The 5,474-nt window shown below is 44.1% G+C and overlaps 1 pseudogene; it reads right to left on the bottom strand.

Moving 5' to 3' along the window:
- LOC122130388 overlaps positions 1 to 4,726 on the bottom strand; it is a 26,362-nt pseudogene extending 21,636 nt beyond the window's left edge.
- Positions 4,727 to 5,474: the final 748 nt, after the last annotated feature.

The raw sequence follows: 5,474 nt of genomic DNA, 5'->3' as shown, positions 1-5,474 counted from the left end.
AATTAAATTGTACACACACACCCACACACAAACACACACACACCCACAGTTTCTGCTTGTATATGTGATGGTGAATGGCTGTAGCCAAAGACAAATCGTCTGGTTAGCGGCGTACCAGAGGTATGGATTAAGAGCCTACTTCTCAGTGAGCGTGTCGGCACATGGCACAGGAAGCAGTGAGCAAGGACTTCCTCTTTTCATAGCAGAAGGGGGCAAGGCCTTGGGTTGCTATGGGTACGACAGAAAAAGGGGGTGGAGGTGTTTGGCAAAGCTGTACAAAAGTACGTGTCTATGTGTGTGTATCTGTGTGTCCTTATATGTGTGTCTGTCTGTGTGTATGTCAACACAAGCTAGCGGTTGTGTGAGATTGAAGTGTGTAGGTGTGCGTGCTTTCTTTCTCATAGCGACCAAGGAGGAAAAATCGATGCAGAAAAGAAGAAAAGAAAAGGTGCATTTTCCTACTTCCATGAATTCCGAATAAAGAGCCAAACCCTCCAAGGCCAGGGTCTGGATGTCCTGTTATAGGCAGCATTAAAGGCACACAGGGTCTGGATGTCCTGTTATAGGCAGCATTAAAGGCACACAGGGTCTGGATGCCCTGTTATAGGCAGCATTAGAGGCACACAGGGGCAAAGGGGAAATAAACCAGGAAGACGGAGCAATACATCTATACTTCTCAGTGTGTGTGTGTGTGTGTGTGTGTGTGTGTGTGTGTGTACTTGTGTGTGTTGAGTGTATGTATGTGTGTGTGTATGTGTGTGTATTTAATCTAACACTAAGACACTAAAACATAGATTTTTTAGGTTACAGTAATAGAGTACAGCACTAGCGATCCCAAACTCAAGAGGCTCATTCTAACGGGCCTCATGTAATAACAGTATAAAACATTAACTCACATCTTGTTAGTGGTTTCCAAAGAGTCAGACTGAAACCACACCTTCTCTCCAGTCTGTATGGAGCTACAGTGAGCAAGACATGCAGTGCAGTGCTAAATTTCGTATTTGAAACAAAGTCTATGTAACCTGCATTGCGTAGAAAAGTGCCGAAACTGGACTCGAACTTGCAACCTCGGGCATGGGAGGTGTGCGTGCTAGCAAGAAGGCTTAAACCCATGGGTGCCTGTGTCTGTCGCTAGCACGTCTCTTAACCTGTCAGGGAGTGAGGTTTACTCATTACACAGCACTGTACCCCCTGGCTGCCGTTACCTCTACATATGCCTACTCTACGTGTGTAACACACACCCGTGCCAAACTGACCAACATCTAGACTCTCCAAATTATCGTGACGCTCAACCCCTCAAGCAGATACTGTAAGTGCTGTCTGGAATATACACACAGGCCAAGGAATGTCATTTGCAATAGCCTTTTGGATAAGGACAACAAAGAACTAACAACTGACTAACTGAACATTTGAGGAAATCTACTCACATTGTGTGGCTCAATACCAGATTTGGTAAGTGCCTCCAATGAACTGGTGACACAGCAACCAATGAGATGCCTTCTCCTTGCGACATTCTAATGCTCAGTCAGAACTGTCTCACCCACACATTAGAACACTGACATAGATAAAAGTGTACTGAGCCCTTTGATAACTACCGAGGAGTGATGTTGACAGAATGAAACACGTCCTAGTCTTCTCCCTGCGACTTTGTAGGAGGGGTCCATTTCTGATGCATGGTAAATGGTAAATGGACTGCATTTATATAGCGCTTTTCTTATCATAGAGCACGCAAAGCGCTTTACAGATGAATGCCTCAGACATCTACCCATTCACACACCGATGGCGGAGGCTACTATCTAAGGTCCCAACCTGCACATCGGGAGCGGTTGGGGGTTCAGTGTCTTGCTCAAGCACACTTCGACAATTGGTGAGGAGGATTCGGGATCAAACCTCGCAACCTTCCGATTACTGAACGACTCCTCTGCCTGAACTACTATCTCCATAGATGATGATGGAATTAGGAGAACACCTCATTTACTGCTGGAAGGGGGCCTCATTAGTAGAGATTCAGAGGTTCCAAGAAGAAAACGTCAACTGTCTATCTCTTGGCTGTGTTCTACTGTATATCTCTCACAAATCAGTGAAGTGGACATGTACTAAGAGCACAATGAGCTGGTGGGTTAACCTCTCCTCTCTCACGTCAGTAAAGCTACTGTCCAGTGACACAGAGCCGGAGCATTAGTGGGGACCTTAGACATGCTGCTAATCAGTGTCCATGCAGCAGCTAACTCTAGAGCACATCTGGATTGGATCCCTTCCTAAGTCACCCTTCCTACTGATGCCCCTAATGCAGGGACCTAGCTCACACTGATATATAGATAGATAGGTAGGTAGGTAGGTAGGTAGATAGATAGATAGATAGATAGATAGATAGATAGATAGGTAGATAGGTAGATAGATAGATAGATAGATAGATAGATAGATAGATAGGTAGGTAGGTAGATAGATAGATAGATAGGTAGGTAGATAGATAGATAGGTAGGTAGATAGATAGATAGATAGATAGGTGGGTGGGTAGGTAGGTAGATAGATAGATAGATAGATAGATAGATAGATAGATAGAAAGAGTACTTTATTGACCCCCAAAGGTAAATTGCAGTTGGAGGAATTGGAGGAAAGGGGGGTTAAGCTAAAGAGTGTTAGAGTGTATGACCCCTATCCCAGATACCAGGCCTTGCATGTCCCAAAGCCCCAACTGAAGCCCAGCATCCGTGGAGCCGTCTGATGCTCCACTTAAAGAAGAGACGCATCCTGATTTAGCTGAGGGTCTGATGCTCCACCTAAAGCAGAGACGCATCCTGATTTAGCAGAGGGCCGGACAGCCAGCAGCTCTCTAGGGCCGCCCTGAATATGAGCCAGGACCCAGGGGCGAAAATAGAGCTGCTGCTTCCTCACCTCACGCCCGCATGAGGATGAGGATGAGGAGGGCAATGATCTCTAGTGAATGAACACATGTACTCACACATGGGTACACACATATAGCTTCATATGTGCCAATTATATACACATACTTACATATGTCCATTGGCACATGGATACAAACATGGGCCACAAAAGTACACATATTCTAATGTACACCACACTCCAACAAACACACACATACACACACATACACACACGTCACACACACACAGACGTGTTGTTAATGTAGCTGCTGCTCCAGCCATGATCAGGAGCAGTGCAGGAATCATGGCAAACAGACACATCTCTGAGAAGCTATTTGCATCCATATCCAGTAACACCATCTTAGTGGAGTGAGGCAGGAGCATTTTCTGTATTTTATATTATAGAAACCACCAGCAAGCAGGGAGAGGATAGTCTACACAGTCTACATTGCACTGCTGTAATGGTTAACATAGGACTGTACTGACAGAAACGTCACCGAAGGGGTGAAGGTGAGAGAGATGATGGCCTGTATTAGCCAAACATGCATATATCCAACTGCACACACTTATAAACAAGTGCAGTATGAAATGTGTATAAGTACACACACACAAAGATATGTAGGTCTTACATACTAAAAGCACAACACAAACATAGTGAATGACAAATACTGCGAGAAACCCACTCATCCCACCTACACACAAGCTCAGACCAGGGCAGAAACACGATGAAACAGAAACAGTACAGAAACATTAGAGACAAGAGAGAGAGAGAGAGAGAGAGAGACAGAGAGAGGAGAGCGAGAGAAATATATATAGATACAAACGCTCTTCTCCCTCTGAAAAAGCTTGACAGTTCTCTCATACAAATGGGTTTACCAGTTAAGTCCTTAAATGTTCACTACCAGCGAAACTTTAAATCCGCTAACATCGCATTTACAGTCCCTAACAGCGAACTTTACAGACCACTAACATATTTCCAGTGTTGCAACCCTTTGGGTAGTAATAGCGGTATGTTGCGCAAAATCTGTCACACAGACCAACTCTGGCCTGTATAAAATGCAATATTGGAATGAAGATAACCACATTGACTCTATAAGTTAGCTTAAACAACATGACAAAGCAAGTGTCGTCTGCATGTCGCAAGACAAGCCGGGGGAAAGCCAAGGCCAAGCTACCGCATATACGAGGAAATGAACATATGAGCGCCGCCGTGTCCTCAGAGTAAACCATCAGTTAACAGCTTACTTCAAAAAATCACTTCGAACAAAAGCAAAGTAATGGAACCATTTTAAGGCTTTAATTACTACGCTTTAATAACTTGATAATACCTTCTATAGCCACTATATTCGCAAAAGTCATGTGATATTCAGAGACATCGAGGACGTATAAGATGGCAAAAGTCACTTCCCTAATGCTGTATGGTACCGTTTTGTGTCGTGAATCCAACGTGCTCCTGTAGTAGTTTCATAGCATAACTTACCCGTTGATTGATCTCTCGCATTCTCTCCTGACGGAGTTTGGACAGATCCGCAACTCGAGACATGGTGAAATTTTGGTAAGAAGCACTGAGGTAAAAGTCACTTCTGCAAAAGGTTACTTATCTTATATTATTCCTGTGTATGCTCATCTAATTCGTGACAAATTCGTAAAACCAGCACTATACGGGGAAGAGGCAACTTCCTCGCTCAGTCTTTTCCTCCTTCTCTGGCTACCTAAGGAGCTCCGTCTCGCAGGATGTACTAGGAATGATAACTGAAACAGTGTAGCGCGCGGAACAAGCGCACCAGAATCTCAAGCCTCGCCCACCTCCAATAAAGTGTGTGTTGCTGCAACCACGACGTGCTGAATGTGTGTGTGCGTGTGTGTGTTTGAGAAGCAGAGAGGGAGGGAGACACAGAGAGACACAGTGAGAGAGAGAGAGACTAACGGACGGACTTTCGTGGTACAGTAAAAACAATTCTCATATTTGTATGCCAGTCTCCGTCGAATTCGGCGTCGTTTTAAAGACTGTCGTCCCCCCACGTATCCCACGCATAGGAAATCTCTCAGTATTAAACTAAACTACGTTTACGTGAAGAAATGTCTAAGGGCTCCGAAAAACTGTGACGTGAAAGGGGTAACTTTCTGTGGCCTATTTTCATGGAGTATTTCCATAGAGACAACAGGTTCTCTGTTTCAGTCAGAGATGGCGAGTGTCCTTCACTGCAAACACCGACGTGGCTCCGAAGTTCTGGCAGCATCCAGGCCCCCTCCCTTGGTGTTAATTTATAGCAGTAATTGGCCAGGCCTATTGAAGCCCTGAATTTAAAATAGAGATTCTGATGATTCTGAAATTATAATAGTTTTGATTTAAGACTATATAGTTTAGGAAACTGTATAAATTGTGTAATATACTCAAATACTTAAATATCTGCCATCTGCCATGGGGAATGGTCTGGGTATGTATGCTTGTTGATTTAAGTCTATATAGTTAGTTCTATATAGTGAGTTTAGTTCTATAATAGAAACTGTATAAATTGTGTAATATACTGCCTTGGGGAATAGTCTGGGTATGTTTGCTTGTGCAGGCTGGAGCACACATGCAGACTG

The sequence above is a fragment of the Clupea harengus genome, unplaced genomic scaffold (assembly GCF_900700415.2).
Source record: "Clupea harengus unplaced genomic scaffold, Ch_v2.0.2, whole genome shotgun sequence".
NCBI classification, from domain to species: domain Eukaryota; kingdom Metazoa; phylum Chordata; class Actinopteri; order Clupeiformes; family Clupeidae; genus Clupea; species Clupea harengus.
Note: the sequence above shows the minus strand (reverse complement) of the source record. Positions and strands in the feature narration are given on the sequence as shown.